Raw genomic sequence first — 22,328 nt, forward strand, 5'->3', positions numbered from 1 at the left:
TTGCTATTATACACAAAGTGAGCTGGTTCTGTCTACAGCTGGTCAGAAGCTACAGAGATAAAAAGAATGGAACAACATGATATTTAACAACTCCTTCAGGCTTTAACTTTCCTGTAAATGGGCTTGGACTCAAAAATTCCATTAATTTTATTGTTTTCTAAGTTGAGAGGCCACTCACTGAAAACAGGGAAAAAAATATTATTAATTATAAAAGTAACACATGACAGGGATGAAATTCAAAATTGACGCACCTTCTCAGAATCCCACAGAGGTACACCCCCTCAGGGAAAGCATTTTCTTTTATTCTAAGCTAATGTTGGTTTGCTCATGAATACCAGATTCTGTTTTCTATTTGAATTTAATATTTCTATGTGTCTGATACAGCAATGAAAGTAAACAGCATGCCTACTTCGTTCAGAAGGAATTACTCAGAGTGTCTTCTTGTCTTGGTAAGGATCTCAGCAGGTTTTGTTTTCCGTGTATGTATTTATATACACCCATGAAAATGAACCAGAAGATATTGCACAGGAAGTTTTTTTTTTTTTTTTTTTTTTGGAATGCATTATAATAAAATCAATAAACAGAACAGGTTGTTGTAGGTGAAGACAAATAAAAAAGTACCTGTCAATTGCTTCTTGAATGCAGCTTAGCAGAAATATGGATATTAAAGATGATGTCTGACTAAATTCACTTTCACTAAAACTAACTGTCACTGTTTTGTTGTTGTTGTTGTTGTTGTTGTTTTGTTTTGTTTACTTTTGTCAATATAGTCATATACATATCTTCCAATATATTCAGAAATTCATGTACTTGTGTACTCATGGAGAAGGAACAATATATATGCAGAAGAAGACTGTAATGTATTTTCAAAATTTTTCCCCACTAACTTATTTCTTTCATGTTCAAGATGTTGATCTTAGATCACGACTTGATGGAGAAATACCTTTAATAATGCTTATTGTCACAGTGCTATGAGATGCTGGATCCAAACAACATTTGTTATTGGAAGGAGACACTGTTGTTATGACAGTGAACAGCCTAATTCAAATTTTGCTTAATCACAGTGATCATGGACAGGAGAGAGAAGAAAACAAAGAAAAAAAAAGAGAGAGAGAGAGAAAATGAAAAAGAAGAAATAAACCAAGAGAATATTAGACAACTGCATTTCTTTCCTTAGGTGTTTTATAAGCTCACTGGGATGGAATATGCTTTCAGCTACACTAAGCTAAGTCAGGAGAAAATTTTGCTGAAGTCAACAGCTACATAAATAAGAAAATTGTATACGGGCCACTGTGTATGCAGACAGAATTCTGTGCATTCAATATCTGTTCGTTTTCTGAGCAGAGGAACCCTACTGTGTTTCTATTCCAATAAAACATTCTGGAAGTGCTTCAAAATAACAAAAACAACAACATAAAAAATCATTCCCAAGTCTTTTGAAGCTGTCTTTTGAACCTTCCCAGACAGCTGGAAGCAACATGGTGCAGGAATGCTACTGTCCTTTTATTTATTTATTTATTTATTTATTTATTTATTTTTAAAAGAGAAGTATATGACTAGCAAAAAAAGAATGAGGTAAATGCACAGAATGGGAATGAAGAGTTTTAAAACAGGTAGAAAAAATATATATATAAATATAGCAATATAATTTGGCATTATGATAGGAAGAAGGAGAGAAATATAAATACACTGATAATCTTGAATATAGTAGGCTTAAGTATTACATTTTTCTATAGATGCTAGTAATACTTTATGGCCAGATATTCTATATCAGATTCTTACTACTCCAGATAGTATTTTGGAATTATTCATATTTTATATTGTAGGATTTGCTAGAAAACAGCTTTCCAATTAAGCAAATTATCATGTATATATATATTAAAACATACATATTGACCTCCTCCATGTTAGTATACTGAATTAATGTTGAATGACTAGGCGTCAACGCTGGTTTAAATGATTTTTTGACCACAAAGGAATAAAAATGTTACATAAAAACATTCCATCCCATAAGTCTTTCAAATGACTTTATGGATGATGAAGTTTGCCTATGTAGTTTGACAATGCAATTTAGTGTATTTACCTATGCCACTGAGCCCACCAGGGTTCTGGTGGGTTTGGTGTGGAGACCCTGTATACCTGCCCCGTCTCCCACCTCCACCACACAACACTACAAGCCCAGGTAACACACTGGTTACCTATGGCTTTCCAAATTTGTCTGAGCAGAGTCAAGGTGGGGAAGCTTGTTCCAAGGAATGAACAGCCACAGACTGTTTATTTAGCTTCTTTTTTTCCCTGCTACATGAAACCCGTTCCACGTGACATGGAGACCTCCTCTCCTCTCATCCATTACTAGGAGAAAACAAACAAACAAACAAACAAAGAAGCATTCTTGTGACAGAGATTGTTGGACAACAGCGCAATTCGGTCACTTAAGCTAGGCATCTAATGATACTATAAATTCTATGTGTTATCCTCTAGCTGTCACTTCAGGAAGACTCGGATTCCACAAAGACAGCATCATCACAGTTAGTCATGCAAATGTTGCAGGATGTTGCAGGATGTCTCAGTTGGCACCAGAGGCTTTTATCCAAAAACTAACTGAAGCCCTTAGAATTCCCTTCTTCTAATCAACCATGAGATAATATAACTTCTTACACTCAAATGTTTTATTCTAACATTTGAGCATCTGTTGCAACACAGACAAGATACTGAGTTCTGGCCTTATCTGTTTACAGAATGACTTGTTTTGAACAGCTGTATACCACTTTTCTTTTCTCATTTTGCTCACAGTTGCAGTGATTTGCCACCTATAGGCTACAGTCTGTTTTGTCCTGAAATTCATTTGTGTTGACATTTTTTTTTCCCAGATCAATGTTTTTTATACTTGAAGGCAGAGCATGGTGAGGGAAATATTCTTTATGGTGTCTTAGGTTCACTCTGAAGAACAAATATGAAGACCAAAGATCAAATTCATTCTTCATGCCAAAATGTATGATCTCTTTGCAGGGCCAATGAACATTTTGGAAGAAGTTTATGATAATTCTATAAGTATCTACTTATGATTAAAAAGATAAACAGTTCTAGCTAAAAAGTCATTTGGAAGTTAGAATTTTCACACTGTAGCCATGTACTTTGTATGCTGTAATCTTTCAGTTATTAAAGAATAGTCATTAATCATCTAATTTGACTTCTCAATGTCTATTTTGTCCAGATTTAGAGCTTTTGAGTAGAATTAATCTGCCTGTGATATTCAACTTAAAACATACATCTATATTACCTGAACACCTCCGATGAGTCAGGTAAATCCACAGTTAGAACTTAAAGGTGGCTTTGTATTTAAGTGTTTTCAAGCACCCATGGATTCTTCTGCATCCCTTTTAATGGCAAGGCTTTTTCTGCAGAGTGAAAAAAGTAGTTGCCCATGAACTCCCTTAGCTGTTCACAGCTCACAGAAGAGCCCTCCTGCAGTTTATTCCTTATTTCTTCTAGTACTGTCACTCCACTTTACATGCTATACTTGGCTTCAATATCAAAGGGTTTTAAAAAGTTTTGCTTACTGTCCTTAATATACTTCTGAATCATTTTTCTAATCCATTTTAACAATTCTAATGCAAATTCAATACCTTAAACCCCCCCCCAAAAAAAAAGGGGGGGGGGGGGGAATAATTGAAAGAAATCACTCTCTTAAGGATGATGAAACTAAGCTTACAATAATTACTGACAGAATTGTATATATTAAATGACCTAGAAATCTGTATAACTAGAGTTCTACACTTCAAGGTAAACTATTACATAAACAGAATTCATAATAAGATATATATTGGCATTTATGTGTTTAAAGTCATTATACTGATTTTAGGTTATTTAATGCAGGGACATAATTAGTCTCATAGCACACCTGTGCAGACTTAGAACATACGCAATGTGCTTGTATGAACAGAGGGAAATAAAGTGAAAGAAGAATAAAGCACTGTGGTTTTTTGTTTGTTTGTCCTTGTTGTTTTCTGAAAAAGCTATTAGAAATTGCTCTACCTTGACAGAATGTTTTTTGTTTGTTTGTTTGTTTTGTTTTGTTTTTTATTTTATTTCACAGTATGTTTGTTCTTGTAATATCTTGTCATTTTTACATCTTATTCTAATTGAAGGCCCAAATATTGTTCAGGGAAGTCAGTGTAAATACCTACTGTTATTTCAGCAAGTATTTCATAAGGACATGTATACATAAAACACAAGTAGGAACAAAAGGACAAAATAATAATAATAAAAAAAAAAAAGAAAAAATAAACCCTTAAGTTTGCATGCCTCGACCTTGCTGATTCATGACCTGAAAATTTTATGTTAAGAGTTAAGAAAATCAGATAAAAGCGGAGGGGAAAAAAAGTTTTTTCATGAATTTCATGCACTAATTGTTCTTTATTTGAAACTTAAAAGTTGGTTCTAGTGGACTTAAAAAGCCGAAGTCCCCTCCAGGGCACTTTTAAGGGTCTGTGCCCTCTTCTTATGGATATGTAAATGGCTATAACTAAAAACAAGTATGTGGTCAAGTGTCTTAAATTTGACCATCCATTGGGAACTTTATAGTACCTGTTAATCAAAATAGATTAAAGGATACTATTATGAAGATGCCTGTATTTCATAATTTTTATATATCAGAAACACATCTCTGTATCATAACAGATGCAGCTTTAGTCTGTTATCCTCTTTAATATCTTTATACCTTTATTAATGACTTGGATGAGGGAATTGAGTGCACCCTCAGTAAGTTTGCAGACGACACCAAGTTGAGAGAGAAATGTTGATCTGCCAGAGAGTAGGAAGGCCCTTCAGAGGGACCTGTACAGGATGGAACGACAGGCAGAGGCCAATGGGATGAGGTTCAACATGGCTAAAGTGATGGGTCCTGCTCTTTGGCCAAAACAACCCCATGTAACACTACAGGCTTGGGGAAGAGTGGCTGGAAAGCTATGCAGAGGAGGAGGATCTGTGGGTGTTGGTCGGTGCTTGCCTGAACATGAGCCAGCAGCGTGCCCAGGTAGCCAAGAAGTCCAAGGGAATGCTGGCATGTATCAGGAATAGGGTAGCCAGCAGGACCAGGGAGGTGATCATTCTTCTGTTCTCAGATCTGGTGAGGCCGCACCTCAAGTACTGTGTTCAGTTTTGGGTTCATCGTTACAAGAAGGACATCAAGGGCCTGGAGAATGTCCAGAGAAGGGCTACAAAGCTAGTAAAGGGCCTAGAACACAAGTCCTCTGAGGAGTGGCTGAAGGAACTGGGGTTGTTTAGTCTGGAGAAGAGGATACTCTCTACAACTACCTGAAAGGAAGTTGTAGGGAGCTGGGGTCGGCCTCTTCTCACAGGTAACTAGTGATAGGACTAGAGGAAATGGCCTCAAGTTACACAAGAGGACGTTTAGGTTGGAAATTAGGATACATTTCTTCTCACAAAGAGAAGTCAGGCATTGGAACAAGTTGCCCAGGGAGGTGGTGGAGTCACCGTCCCTGGGAGTGTTCAGGGAAAGGCTGGACGTTGTGCTTAGTGACATGGTTTAGTGGGTGACATTGGTAGCTGGGTGATGGTTGGCCCAGATGATCTTGAAGGTCTCTTCCAACCTTAATGATTTTATGATTCTATGTATTAGGTTTTAAGCTCTTCAAATCCTTTGCAGTGCAATCTGCTAGCTGATATTTCTTCCTCACCATTGTTTCCTTATTATTGTAAAGCTATGATGCATGTCTAATTTTTTAATGTTACAGCTTAAATATTTTTGCATATTGCAGTCACACACATCTGTAGTGAGATCAGAATAGCTGCTATTTCTGTAACGAGAAATATAGCTGCTATTTCTGTAACGAGAAACAATATATCAGAAAAATACATTTAACTACTTCAGTAAACCAGGCTCACACACACTTTTTCATGGCTAACCAACCTATACACTATGTAGTGTTGATGAATCACGCCTAGCTTAGGTCTGCATGCCACTACAAGGAAGGCTTTCTCCATGTAAATCATATTACAGCTGAGTTTTCAAATCCCATCTTTCAGTTTTGCTTCTAACTAGTAAACACATGGCCCAACCTTAAAAAAGCTAAAATCAAAAGTACTTTTGTCCTCATATTGCTGGCTCCTGATTAAAGCTTAACATTATTCCAGTTCACTAACATCAATGTCTCTGAACCAAACCTTTGTATTTGTGTTCTGATACCAAAACACTCTGAATGAGAATTATATGGCCAGAAGATATCACAATGGCTCATGTTTCCAGAGATGCATTTAACTTTGGCAAGTTAAATGGGGTCAGAAATTCCTGTTGAGACAAATCTGCACTCAAATATTGTGTAGGAACAGCATGCAATACACCTTTCACATAGAGTACTCCACAGCATTTTACCCCGCATCTGGGTGGTTTGTTTTTTGTCTGCCCTTCATCTAAAGAGCCTCAGACCAAAAGCTGGTTTGTCCACTTTAAGTTACCTCTGCCTTCAGCGGTGAAATCTTCTGCTTTATGTCAAAGCTCATTTTATTAAAGAAATTCAGTCAGCTGGCCTTTATAATGATACTTAATACACAGCATTTTTAATTGATACATGTGTTGTTAGCTCTGCTGTTAATTATGGAAACAGAAAATTATTGCAAGCTCCTGTTTCCTGGACTGTTGTTTTTCTTCAACCTAGGTACTTTTAATAATAGTTATCACTGAACTTTTAATAATATCATCACTTATTCAAGACTCTGAATCTTCATAACTTTGCCTTATGTTACTTAAACAAACAAATGAACAAAAAAAAAAAAAAAAAAAAAAAGACACCACTACCAGCAAAGCACTTTACCACATGGGAAAATAAATCTGACAAGAGATGACCCTGAAAACCACTATGTGATTTCAAAAAAATACTCTTATTTTCAAAGGTTACTCTAAAGTGGCTGCCACTCAACTATAGTTTACTTAGAAACATATACGTATGATTTAGATAATCAATTTCATCCTAGCGTTCATCTAGTTCACAGCGCATAAACATCTTTTCTACATTTGGAATGACATCATGAAACTTGCTGGAAGGGATGACTACAGCTTCCGACTGCTGAAATTGTCAGTGGCACTTCATGCATTCAGAATGAAAACTCATTTATTTGAATATGTCATCAAAGTGGTTTATCATTCACTGTCTTAGATTATTTTTACATTTACCTCTAGCTATATAAATTCAAGTACAGCTCATGTACTTTCTGATGTTTGATTTTCTGCTGACACCTGCGTTTCTATATTATCAGGAGGTAGACAGTCAATAATTTGAGAGACAGTTCTGAAGGATTAGATTTACTCATCATGACTAACACAACCAAAATTCAGATCTGGATTTTACAAATTTTTGAGATAAAATATGTGATTTGAAATTCTAGTTGTATCAACATATGTAGAAGCAGTGTTATTTTTTCAAATTCCATACCAGTGTAAAAATAATTTATCACTGTATCCCACATTTTGTTGCTCAAGTACTCAATACAGACATTCAACATCTCTGACTGGTATTACAAAATCAGGAAGATCATCAACTCTGCTATTCTTTCTGCCACACCCATGAAATATTTTCAACTCATTCCAACTTTAGTCAGTAGTTAATTATACTACAAAACATGATTGACTATATTGTTTCTATATTGAGAGAGCTCCATTAACTTTCAGTGAGACAGATGATCAATTTTAAGAGCCTGCTGCTAAAACAGAGTCCTTCCTGCTGTGCCCCAATTTATCTGCAGGACATTTTTTGTTACTGTACTCACCAGGATGTATTTATGGCCTCATTTTTGTTGCTGTTGTTTTGTTGTTGTTGTTGTTGTTTTGATATAGATAATGTTAATATAGAAGTAACATGCAATCCATATGAGTATGTCCTTATGGTATAATCTTGTATATTTTAACATTAATTAATAATTTTTCTGTTTTAAGAAGTGCTCACACAGATTAAAGTAGAATATCATTGTAACAACCTTGGAATAGACTTTTATTATTTTCTACATTTTATTGAGATTTTATACAACTGATTCACTGAATACTTATATGTTTGTAGCATCTACAGTTTATTATCTGGCAGGACCTAGGTATCTCAGATTGGGAGATACATAATATATATATATATTATATATTATATAATATAATATATATTATATATAATATATATTATAATATATACTATATATAATATATTATATAATATATAATATTTTTATATTATATACTATATATTATAATATATATTATATATAATATATATTATAATATATATTATATATAATATATATATATTATTTTTATCTAGGAAATTTAGCTGAATTTCCTGAGTTTTAGTTGAAAGTTAGAAAAAAAGTCTCCCTGAATTATTTGTCTAGGAAAGAAAAATCCTAAAAAAAAGAACAGAAAAAAAATATCAGCGATGAGTATTATTGTCTGTCAATAAGCTCCTGAGAAATCAAAGATTACGCCTAAATTGTGAGGCATGAATGCTTCCCAGGTTCCAGGTACACTACATTTGTTATTTACATTTTACAGGTCAAGAGGAAACTTTGTTGCCTACTATTTGTCTCTGGTAGGAAGGAAAATGAAGTGCACAGTCACAAAAGACAGAAAAATGAGTGATAAATAAATCCTTATAGGTCCCATGGTCTAGATAATCACAACAGCAGAATTGGAGACAACCCCAGTGAAGCATTCTTACCACAAATGTAGAAATAACCCAACTATGTCTTTATTATTATTATTATTATTATTATTATTATTATTATTAATATTATTATTATTATTATGTCCCTTCCTTTCTGCATCAGTTCAGAGACATAAACTCTTCCTTGGTAGGAGTAACTCCATGAAAGAACATTGCCCTTCACAAACACACCTCACAGTTAGGCATAAATAATGGTACTGTGCCCACAACACTTTAATCTTTTGTAACATTTTTAAAGTACTCCGAAATATCTGATCATATTTTTATTTCATTATGTCCTTCAGAACTCATATATTGATCCATTTTTATTGGTAACATATTTTATTTGTCTAGGTCTCGACTTAGTGTTGGTCAGGATTTCAAGTGGTAATAAACTAATTGTAAAGTGCAATATCCTGTAATTTTGCAGTACTAATTTTGTAATGCTAAATGTGGTTCTGATTTGGCTCTTCATTGAACAGATTTCACATTTTCTATTCTATTATTTAGATTATGGGTAGCTTGGATGTGAAATGATGCTTTTAAAATCACCATGCTCTGGGAACAAAAATTTTAATTGATGGTGACATTCATTTCAGTTTCTAAGACAGGTGGCATGAATCACATTTTAAACACTTGTCTCATTCCGTGTACTGGAAGAATGTCCTAAGAAGCTATTTTAGATAAGACAACCAATATTTAGACACTGAAGATAGGCATGTAAATGTGAATTATTCCATGTATTTAACAAGCCATCCAAAATTACGTTCATGAACTAAGAGTTTTTTTTTTTTTTTGGTGTTAAAGACATTTTCCCCTTCTTTTCTAAAAAAGTATATATAAAATAGATTTATATCCTCAAGCACCATGATTTCAAATTTTATTTAGTACAATTTGATAACGCCTCACTTTGTTTATATATGTATATAAATGTATATATGTACATATATAGGTATATATAAATATTTTTGTATGTATATCTACAAAAAAACACTACCTTTCAATCAATTTTCCATTCAGCAATTTCAATTGCTTAACAAAAAGAAAATGTATTTTCTTAAATCTGTTGCAAATATCTTTTTCATTTCTGGCAGCACTGTGCTTTTTAATCTTTACTTTTTCTCTTTTCCTTCTTGTATTTGAGTTTTCTGTTCCATTCCTCTGTTCTCTGGTTGCTATTTCTGAGCCATCTGAGTCATAGTTTAGATTTATGATGAGTCTTCAGCATAACAGTAAGGAGTTAAAACATTAACCGGCTTTAAATAAAGGAGCTTAGAAAAGAAGAGAAGATGTATGGAATCATGCAAATTTAGCTAGAATCTCTTTTGTACATGCATATAGAGTGTGTATAGTAGATTTCAAAGAGGCCTTTGGTATTTCAGACTAGCTGTGTAGATAAACTTTTGTACATAATGATTTATCTTTGAGGGATAATATTTTGTCAGGGTAATGGAGAAAGAGAAAAATGGAGTAGAGAGGAGAGGGAATAGAGAGTAAAAGTATGAAAACTGGATTTAAAAAAAAATCATTGAAATAAACATCATTCTACTAATAGAAAACCCTTGTCTGAAAAATCCTTTATAAGCACAAAACTAAGGTTGTTAACTCTCTCACCTGGAACTAAGTGTCAGAGATGGAAACAGATGGGAAGGAAGAATAGTAAAAGAAGACATCATGAAAGTCAATGTTAACAGCTCACCATGACTCTAAATATTAACAAGTTTATTGTAACGTTGTAAGCATCAGTGCAAAGGAAGGCTTTAGATAGAAATTTGAGGGAGGATAATGACATAGTTCCTCCTAAGTTTAGGTAAATAACAAAAGAGAAATTTCATAGACTCTTATTTCATAATTTGACTGGTAGATGCTTGAGGCTGTCCATCTTCAACAAACTAGAGCGCAGGGGTGGGGCAGGGGGAATATAAGTAATAAATGGCAAGTGGTATAAGAAGAATCTTGAAGAACTATGAAACAGAAAACAAATTTGTATCACACATCACAAAAAAAAAAAAAAGGAAAAATGATACAGAACCAAATGATATATTCAAAGAAAAAGATAATGAAAAAAGAAAAAAAAATTAAAAAGACATGAGCAGTGTCCAACTGTATTGAACTTGTCTAGAGAAGAAGATATTAGTTTCCCAGGATCAGAAAACAAATAAGATTTTAACTACATTGGTAAATGGTAAAGCTGGATAGAAAATCACCTTCTTGTGCCATGAGAGCTTGAAGTTTCAAGTATAATCCTATTCTGTCCTGGAATAGCCACAAACATACTGCTGGGTAAAAATAGCTTCATGAATAATAAATACTCTGAACACTGCTATTTTGCAAGAATGAAACTATTCATGATAAAGAAAAGGACAGAAACTAATTTTTATATGTTTTATTTCAAATGTTGAACATAGAAATATTATATTTTACTTTAAGCCAGCATTTAACATTTAAAACTAAACTGATCCTCAGATTTAAAAAAAAAAAAAAAAAAAGTTAAACCACAGGAATAAATAAATTCTACAAAATCAAAGCATTTTGGTTTTGACGGAGTTTCAATTTAGTTTTAGCTTGGTTTAATTAGAACTAAAATTAATTGTATCAGAAAGTATTGTTTTATTTTGTTTTGTTTTTTATTTTTTATTTATTTTTTTAATGGAACCAGAGATTTGAAAGATGCATTGTAATCTCATTCTATCCAAGTGGAGTAATTATCTGTCAGAGCTGCAAGATTTTGTTCCCTCTCTCATTGCTTTTCGATTTTTTTTTTTCATTCACACTTAGTAGTAACTGATAAGTCTCTCTCCTTGAAATGCAATAGCAGCCCATAAAAGGGGAGGATTTAAGTGTTCGTGTAAAGCTATGTTTCAAGATTCTAATATTTGGGTAGGGCCTGCTGGAGGTGGGAGATGAGGAAGCTGCAGTGGTGACCTGTGTGAGAAGAGTCCAGAAGCTGCCCCATATTAGATAAGAGCCAATTTCAGCCAGCTCCAAGAGGGATCCACGACTGGCCAGAGCTGAGCCAGTAAGCACCTCTGTGAGAGCAGATTTAAGAAAGGCACCACAGCAGCTGGGAGGTAGGAGTGAGAAGATGTAGAGAGAAACAACCCCACAGACACCAGGGTCAGTGAAGAAAGGGGGCAGGGGAGGGAGGTGGGGAGAAGGTAGGAGTAGGGAGGAGGAGGTACTGCGGGCAATGGAGCGGAGATTCCCCTGCAGCCATGGTGAAACAGGTTGTCCCCCTGCAGCCTTTGGTGTACCACAGCGGAGCAGATCTCCACACTCCTGTCTGTGGAGGATCCCACAGTGGAGCAGATGGATTTGGCCTGAAGGAGGCTGTAGCTCGTGGAGAGCCCACATGGAGTGCCCACACAGGAGCAGACTTCTGGACAGAGCTGCAGCCTGTGGAGAGGAGCACGTGTAGGAGCAAGTGATCTGGTAGGAGCTGCCAGCTATGGGAGACCTGTGCTGGAGCAGTCCATTCTTGAAGGATTGCACCCTGTGGTATGGATCCCATACTAGAGCAGTTCTTGAAGAGCTGCTCCTGCCTGTAGGAAGCCCACATAGGATCAGTTTGGGAAGGACAGCATCCCGTGGGAGAGACCCCAGGCTGTAGCAGGGGATGAGAGAGTGACCATGAAGGAGTGGCAGATAATGAAGTGCTATGCGCTGGCTGTAACTCCCACTCCCCATTCCCCTGTGTCACCTGGGGAGAGGAGGTAGAAGGTGGATGAAGGTAAGCTGTTTTTGAGTTAGAAGGTAAGCTGTTTTTTTAGTTTGCTTTTACTTTAGTTTTCAGATAAGAAAATCTTTAATCTCCATAATTTCAAAATAGACTATATATTTTGCCTTTGGTTTATAGAATACTTAGATTTTTTTTTTTCCTCTAAACACATCTCAAACTTTTGGAAAGGTACTGAGTGTTTGATTTTTAAGTATTGTGCCTGATTCAATCTTATTTTACATGCAGAAGCTCTAACCACTATATCCAGTATTATTATTTTATTAGATACTCTTAGGATACCTTTCTGCTGACAGCTAAATGAGATTTCCACTCACAAGTAACTACTTCTGGCCTTAAAGCAGTCATTTACAAATGCAGCATGAAATGGGGTGTTGGCAGGTTTTTGTAATGTACTTAAAGAAAATTCAGATGCCTTGAAAAAGGCAGAAAAACATGAGCTAAATGGATAGAGCCATGCTTTTTAACTGTTTTAGCCTGCTCCTTATTTCAAGCAATCAAGAATTCTCCACAGTATGTGCCTTCTACAGCCCTTCTACAGTATCTGACTCATACAGCATGAATACTGTAGGCTTCACTTGTTCTTCCCTAATACCTCCCAGGGAAAAAAAAATAAAAGTTTATTTTTTCTTTCTTTTTCTTTTTTTTTTTTTTTATTTTTGTTTTTCAGTATAAGCAACACAAGTATGCTTATCCTAACAAGTTTAATATTTAATGTATAATACCTGGATTACCTTATTTTCATTCATTTCTTATTTTGTTTGTAATTCATTTATTTATTTATTTATTTATTTATTTTTGAGAAAGATGTCTCTGGGGCTGCCTGAATTTAACAATAACTTTGACTACGCTGGAACACTACAGTTATAGACTTAAGTAATGTCCAAGTGTTTATGACACCTACAGAAAGACATTTTCTATTACTGCAGATTGAGACTGCAGATCTTTCCTAAAGGTGATCTTTCCTAAATAACTAAGATCATAATTGTACCTATATGTGGTTTCTAATAAAGCTTATGACAATGAAGTATTTCACCAGAAAAATTTAACAGTTGTTACAGTTGCTTGTTCAGAAAACAAACAAGGAAACAAAACAAAACAAACAAACAAACAACTTGGCCATAATGAGAAGCAGTATGCAAGATATTTGAGAACTACTGATATTCAAAATGGGTTTCAGCTTTGGGATCTAAGTGGTGGTAAAATCAAAACACCCACACTGGCAGTTCAACATTTACAAATAGCAAAATAAAATAAAAAACTGTATGTCATATAATTAGATTTTCATCTAATTATATACTTTTCAACTTAGTAGTCATTAACAACAAGTAGCCTGTCTGTTTACTGCTATAGGCAAGATTATGAAATATGTTTACCTTATAAAATTTCTACAGCACAAGTCCAAAAGAAAGTATGATCTTATTTTGCTAAGTACTTTTTGCACTATAAGCCCATTAATCTTTGGCAACTTTTTAGAAATGGTAAAGGAATGCTAATGTTGTTTAAATATTTATAGTGACAATTTAAATATAACTGGTTTCTTAATCTCTAGGGCTGCCAGAGCTGTTTGTCAGATCTACTTTCCATGTCCTCTCTTATTAACTTCAAAAATAGAAGACAGAGACTTTTTTTTCTAGCCGTTGAAGTAAATGAACATGCATTCCCCTTTTTACAAAAGGGAAATTAGTTATAATTATGATCAATAGACAATGTACGCCATTTGCTCAAAACACATTCAAAATCACACATTAATGGCCTATCTGCAGTTAGGTAGAAAAAAATAACTTCGGCGACAACCAGTTTATTATTAGGTGGGTTAAATAAACTTGGAACTGAAATAAAACCATTTTTCATAACTTTGTGTTACATTCAAGATCTTCAGGAGTACATTTATACAAGAAAGTGAAAAAAAAAATATGTTAATTAACTCTCGAAGATAAGATTTTCCTATAATGAGTTTACACAATCTGAATTACTAGCGAAAAAGCTGTTATATAAACATACCAGAAATAAACTTGTATATGGTAATAAGAAGTAGAAAAATGCTGTAGAAAAAATGATCAAGAGATGTTGATCATAATAGGTGTACTACATGCAAACTAACCACAATATAGCAAACAGTTAATCACACTTTTATAATTTAAATTTTTTCTAGACCTCTTGATCGAGGTATACATTGTCCTCTTCTGTGTCAAAAAAAAAAATAAAATAAAATAAATGCTGACATGCTTATGATTTTAATAGTGAAAATGCTTCATGCTAAATGGTATTGTGAGAAATATTTCTTAAACATGGCAATCTAAATTTAAACAGAAAATAAAACCAAAAAGAATAAGAATATATATATATATTTAACACTATTGACATTATTGGACATACATTTAGAAATGAAATCCCTGTTGCAATTTCTCATAATCGGATAGCTTTTCTCTAATGGCGTTACACAAGACTAACATGTAAACAATTTCTGTGAAACTGTGTTGCATTATTCAATCTTTATTGTCTTCTTGAAGAATAAGAAATCAGTTGTGTAGCTTTCAACTTAAACATTCTTCTGAAAACCTGCATGGTTTTATTTTTCTAAAGCTTATGAATATTTTACATTTTATCTCCAATGTATAAACTATAATCTTTTATACAGTAATCCTAACAGAAACTGTGTTAGCACTGGGGTGAAAAGGACAGGCAAGAACATACACATTAACTGAAAACCAAATAAAAGCTTGATGCTTCTTCATTTTCTAGAGGGGGTGCAAAAAAGAAAATGTGATAAGAGAAAATAAATGAATATACAATTCTAGAAGAGCAATACATAGAGAACAAGTTCATGGGCCAGTTCTACAGAAAAAGTAAATTACACATAAGATATTTCCCCTAAAATCTTCCCAGATATAAGTGCCTTTTATTCTGTTCATGTAAAACACTGTTTAATTACTATGGCTGGACTTTGCAAATATTTTAAGAAAATTTAAGCTTTAGAGTCAATGGACCATTGACATTCCTAAAAGCTTAGGCAAAGAACTGCACAAAACTCATTATTCAGGGTGAGACCTTAATCACAGAATCACAGAAAAAGTATGGTTCGAAGGGATGTCTGGAGATCATCTGGTCCGACCCCTACGCTCAACCCAACTTGCTCAGACCAAGAGTAGGTTGCCCAGGACCATGTTGAAGAAGCTTTTGAAGATTACCGAGGAGGGACATTCCACAACCTCCCCAAAACATCTTGGCATTCTTGATATCTTAATTTTAGGTGTTTGTATTCCCATGACTGATTTTCTATTACATGGCAGGTTCATTTTTACCTACCTGTGACTAGCCTCCAGAAAATAAAAGTTTGGGATTTTTTAAGTGTTCCTATTATCATATCTTTGTTTGCCTGTTGATCATCTAGTGAATTATTTAAGCATTAAAAAAAAAAAAAAGGCAATTTAGAAATATAGACAGTGAATTTTTCTTACATTGCAAGTAAAGCACTTGTCTAATGAAAATAAAATTAAGTCCAAGGAGTACCCATGTCCAAAACAGACATCAGTATTTTTGTGCATATCTTCTCCTCTAAAAACTACATGGAAAAATAAGCTCTTAGAGTAGATTCAGGTGCATTGAGTATCTTCCTAAATGATTAGTATACCATGCAGAATATTTTTAATGACTGTTACATTTAAATATCTATAATTCTAGTATAAATGCAGAGGTAATCAGTCTCCTCCACATTTAGGACAAAAATATTTCAGCTTATAGCTACAGTCTAAAGGTATAGGCCATTGTATATCAATATATATAAACACATACAGGCTATTATGTATCAGTGCGTATGTACATACATAGATAAATGTGAATATTTATACATATATACATATATGCATACACATTTATACAAATATATGTATTATAGATGTAGATACGTCAGATTTTAGTGTGGAAACAGCAAGTAACAAAATGGATAATGGAATTTTCTGCTGCAATGTAATAGTCAGCATGACTCAGTCTGCTTCACTAATAAGGATCAATGTGTTAAATGAATCTTGCTGCCTGAGTTTCTGTTGCTGCCAGCTATCTTTAAGTGGTGATTCATTTCGTCAGCTTTGGCATGACAGGATCCAGATATCACATTGCCATCAATGCCTCAAAAAAGCATTCTCGAGATCTTCAGATATTTAGCCAGTGAAAGTAAAAGATGGGTGAGGTTTTTCCACCACAAATTACACTTTCAGTAAACTCTATTTTATTGGATATTAAATCCTATGGTGATAAACCCTATTTCATCTTCAGAACAGTTCTGTTCAGTCCTAGCATAGAGATGTTTCAAGACAGGATCTTTCAGCCCTTCTCAGGAGTCTGGAGACCAGTGGTGCCCTGAAAGCTGGGAGCTGGGTGTCTCCCTAGGGTCCATCAGGGCAGGGCCTAGCAGTGTGGGTCTGTCCTACCACCTCAGCCAGGATCACAGAAGCAGCTGGGGGCACCATGGCAGTCCCATACTCAAGCACTGGCAACCCTCCTGGGGATAAGGATGAGGATGGGCTGAGGCTGGGCAGGGATATGGGCCTGCAGGAGGCAAGGAAGGGCAGAGCTGTAGGGAGCTGGAGAGCAGCATTGCTGTGATGTTGCAGGGGTAGGGCTTAATCGCCCCAGGGGTGATAGCCCTGAGCTGGGGTAGGGTTGGGGGAACCCCGAGAGATCTGGGCAGGAACAGTCAGGCCTGATGTTGCTCTCAGAACCCTGACAGTATTCAAGACAGATTTTTTTTCCTGACTCTGCAATGCAGAGAGGCTTTTAGAGTGTTGCTAATCCTTCTTTCCTCATGTCCAATTACCCATGGCAGGCACTTATCTAGGCCTGGTTCTATCTGCATGTTCATTCAGCTGTTCCCATTTCACATCAGATGTTTCCATATCACATCGCCCTTTTGAAATCCTGTCATAAAAAAAGGACAGAATTCTTTGTTTAAAGGTGATATGTCATGCTTAAATTGTTGTACAAAATAACCACTGCTTAATAAGCACTGTACTTTCAAGTTCTGACTCAGTTAATCACCAAAGGAGTTACTCCTCAGAAATTATCAATGAGAGATGTCTGCCTCTGTCAACTTTATTACTTATTATACTACCTTATGGCAGTCAACCAAAACGTTTGGGAACCAAAGATATAACGCACACGTACACATTATAACGAAACATTCTCCCACCTGCTACATTGAAGTATATTTTCAGTATGAGCATAAGAACCCCTGTGAAATTCTGCAACCTATTCAGTGTGACGAGAAAAAATACTGCGACAGCCAGGCTCGTTTCAACTTCTATGTGGATTACCTTGTTTATTGGGCAACTATTCATTCACACCTCAGGATTCTCCAAAGTCCATGGACTCATGACCATGAACCATATAAAAACAAAATGAGAAGTTAAAAAGGGCTACCACCTAAGAGTGTAAGATCCAGCCCTTTCAGTTACCCATCAAATGGCTACAGGTGATCAGTGAACAGGAAGGGTGAGAAGGTAAAGTCCTATGAGATTTCTTGAGAGAGACAGGCATTCCTGTCCTTGAATGGAACAATGGAAATAAAAAACACTGAAGAAGCTCTTTTTTAGAGGCAGTGGTTTGTGGGCAAGTTAGTGGCTCTTCACAGATCAGTGATTTTACATGTAAATCATAAGAATACACAAAATCTGATGTATATTCTTCTCAGATTTTATCAAACAGCTGTAGAAACTAACCACTTGAACACAATCTGTTTTATTTTATCTACAAAGAGCCATAATCTGTATTGTACCAAGAACTGACATAACCTTTTAAGAGAAGCTTCCCAGTATTGGAAGAAAATCTCATCAAGATATTAAGATATTATGAAAGAAGCACATAAGCTTTTCTTGGCCTTCGCACTTAGGAATCCATGACCTTTTCACAATGTGGTAGTGAATGTACAACTACTGGTATATATTAATAAGATCATTTTCTCTAATACTCCTTGTTATTGTATATATTAATATAAAAATAGTGAAAACTGATAAATATCATCTCATGGTGGCCACAAAACTCTGAATTGAATCTACCTTTTGAAGATAATACATTCATTAAGGCAATTTTAAATGCCATTGTAATGTGTCATTTTTGTTTTTGTTGTTTGTCGTTGCTGGTGGTTGTTTTTCTTTTAATCATGTGACATTTTCAGGGAAGAATGTCTTTCACTCACATCCAAATTAACATTTTTTGGAAAACAAGGAACCTTTGAAAAGAAAGTCAGATTCTGCTTTGATTTCTTTTGCTTCATAGAGTTGTCCGTCTCAGTTCACTACAAACAACTACTATGCAGCATATTCCAAGTAGGCAGCAAAACACCTTTTTTCTTGCATCTATTGTCATCTGCTAGCAAGGTGACAAGTATTAGTATTGCTGCATTTCAGGTGCTCTGGCCTTATAGAGATATTTTCTTTCCTTGGATTAATGTTTCTGTAGGCATCACTTTTGTGCCCTTACAGTTATTTGAGTCAGACTGTCCTTCAAGCCAAAAAAAAAAAATTATTTATTTATTTATTTATTTACTGCAGGTATTCCTATATGTTAAAAAGAGCTACATAGCAAAACAACCTGTAATTTTCCAAGACCTGACAGCCTGGAAAGTGAGTTAAACAGAATTAGTAAGACTACCAGAGTGATTCACGTCTGTGAAACTTGATGACTAATATTACAAAAGACAATTCAACAACTAAATTCTGAGGTGTTTCTTGAAGATTCATATGCTGGAAAGCTGGGGAAACGACTTATAAAATATATTTTAAATTTTTTTTCTATTGAAGGCAAATAGATGTAAACATTTATCACGGATTCTAAACAGTATACTGTAAAAGATATTTTAGAAACATCACCACAGTAAGAAATACTAACTGAATTAAAATCTGCCTTTGAGTGCAAGTACGTCAAATATAAATATGTTACTTTGTGTGGAGTAGAAACACATTACTTGCTATGGCAGGAATGTTTAATACTGAAGTTAAAGATATTTATTATCAAATGTAGAAACTGCTAGTACCACCTACTGGCAGAAATGCATTTTTTCCCCCGTTTATACTATTCTGTAAACCAGGATAGCAAACAAATGATTGCAACACTAAGCTTGTCTTTGTTTACAAACAGTATGCAATATGTGTAGGCGATGAATTTGAGTATTTAAGGTATATTTTGATGAACTGAGTTATAAATGAAAGAAGGGAAAGAGAGAAAGAGAGGGTCCTGGTTTCAGCTAGGATAGAGTTAATTTTCCTCCTAGTAGCTGGTATGGTGCTGTGTTTTGGATTTAGAATGAGAAGAGCGCTGATAACATGCTGATGTTTTAATTGTTGTAGAGCAGTGCTTACACTAATCCAAGGACTATTCAGCTTCTCTCTCTGTTCTTCCAATGAGCAGACTGGGCATACAGCAGGAGTTGGGAATGGACAGAACCAGGACAGCTGACCCAAAGTGGCCAAAGAGATATTCCATACCATCTGATGTCATGCTGAACAATTAATGTGGGGTGGCTAGCCGGGGTGGTGGGGGACCGGCTGCTCGGGGATAGGCTGGGCTTCGGTCAGTGGGTGGTGAGCAATTGCATTGTGCATCACTTGTTTTGTAAACACTATTATTATTACTATTATTATTATTATCATTATCATTTTCCTTTCTTGTCTGTCCTAATAAACTGTCTTTATCTCAACCCACAGGCTTTCATTTCTTTCTGATTCTCTCCCGTATACCAGAGAGGAAGGGGGGAAGGTGAGGGAACAGCTGTGTGGTGCTTGGCTGCTGACTGGATCAAACCACAACAGAGAGAAAAAGAAAGGAAGAAGGAAGGAAGGAAGGAAGGAAGGAAGGAAGGAAGGAGGGAGGGAAGGAGGGAAGGAAGGAAAGGAAGGAAGGAAGGAAGAAAGGAAGGAAGGAAGGAAGGAAGGAAGGAAGGACGGACAACAAAAACAACAAAAAATAAAAGACAGCTAAGCAAACAGACAATCAAAAAAGCCCACCAACCACCATTACTGGAACTTAGGTAAATTACATAAAGTTATATTTTAGAAAGCTGTACAGTAACTCATCTCACATTGCTAATTCCATAGCCTTGCTTTCTTTGCTGGTCTAATGTGTGAACTCTGCACTTGTTTTATTCAAGAAGTACTATTGATCTTTCAACACCCAGTAATGTTTAACTGGTAGCCAGTTTATTATTTAGTGCTTTCAGAACCACTGGGAAATTTCAAGATAAGTAAATATGGATTTGACCTGGGTATTCTCAGTTATGGGGAGTTCCTTCTTTCTTTCCGTACCCCTGCCCTCCATCCTTTCTACCATTCTCTCTTTCTTCCTCTTCCCTTTGACAAACATCTGAAATATCAGTTAAATCCTCCCCACCCTTATCTAGGTCAATTTACAAGTACACTTGCATTAGAATGTGTTTGTAGAACTACTCTACATGGATTTAAATAACTACACGTGGTTTTTAACTGATCAGACAGCATGCTATGTTGAGGTACTGAAAACTTTCTGCAGTAAGTATGCACCTCAACTTGTTACTCAAGCCAGACCAAAAAAAAAAAAAAAAAAGTTTCATTTTCATTATTATATCTTGGGACAACAAACAGAATTTTGAATAAACAAATATCAAACTTTTCTCAACTAAATGTATTATAGCTGCCTGCGTGGAAGCACACAAAATTTAATTTTCTTAAATATTTAAATTATTTCAATGTGGTTTCACTCTCTCATTTTTTCTTGTGTATTTCTCCTGTTTCTAGTCAGAGTAAAACTTCCATACTAAGGGATTTTGCTCCCGACTACACCACATAACACACTAATGAAAACTATGAACAGAAATACTACAAAATGACCGATAAGGGCTGCTGCGCTTCCAAGCTGAAAAACAGTTTATATCAAAGCATTTACATTGTTCTTCCATTTTACCTCACATTGTATGACTTTTTTGCCTTAGTAATTAATCTCTGATGTAGAATCATGTTAAGTGCTTTGAAAATCTAAATATACTAATATACACTGTATTTCTCTTATCTGTTGTGGCACTAATATCATCAAAGAATTCCATCAGGTTAGTTAAAGATGATTTCTCCTGCCTGAATCCATGTTTGGCTATCCTTAATGACACTATTTGTTTTTACTTCATTCTAGACATTTCACCTGAGAGTTCCTGCATTTCCACCCAGCAAAGGATAAACTCACTGGTTTCCCTCATGTCCATTTAAAGAAATATAATGAAGTTATCTCTGATGTTTTTCAGTCCTCAGGAATGTCTCCTGACTAGTCTGAACTTTAAAAATGTCAGTGAAGAATTAAGTGATTTCCTCACTTTGTTCCATTAACACTTGTCATTTTTATTTTATTTTATATTTTATTTTATTTATATTATATATATATTTTTTTCTGAACAGAAAAGATTAAAACATTTTAAGGGCTTTAATAAACATACTCACTGAAAATATTTCCACTTGTGTGTTAAACTGGAAAAACTGGTTTGCCCCATACAACTTCTATCTTCCTCATATCTGTGAGAATAATAAGGTATAAGATACATAGGTAAATGTAATAATAGTAATAATAATAATAATAATAATAATAAACAAGACAGACAAAAAAAACAGGAAATGTCATAATTAAATCTGAATTATTATTATTATTTTTTAATCTAAAACAGGAACAAGCATAAAAAAAGACGTAAAAGCAGCCAGAAGAAAAAACTAGGTGTTGAATTTGAGTGAGGAAGAGCTTGTGAAGGCTGATGAGAAGGAGAAGGTGTGTTAGATACCGTCAGCCACTGTATATCCATCTTTAGACAGATAGTAGATATATTTCTTTTTAATAAAATAAAGTTTATTTAAAAATATTTAAAATTTATTTAAAAATCATGA

The sequence above is a fragment of the Cygnus atratus genome, chromosome 1 (assembly GCF_013377495.2).
Source record: "Cygnus atratus isolate AKBS03 ecotype Queensland, Australia chromosome 1, CAtr_DNAZoo_HiC_assembly, whole genome shotgun sequence".
In the NCBI taxonomy this organism is placed as follows: Eukaryota; Metazoa; Chordata; class Aves; order Anseriformes; family Anatidae; genus Cygnus; species Cygnus atratus.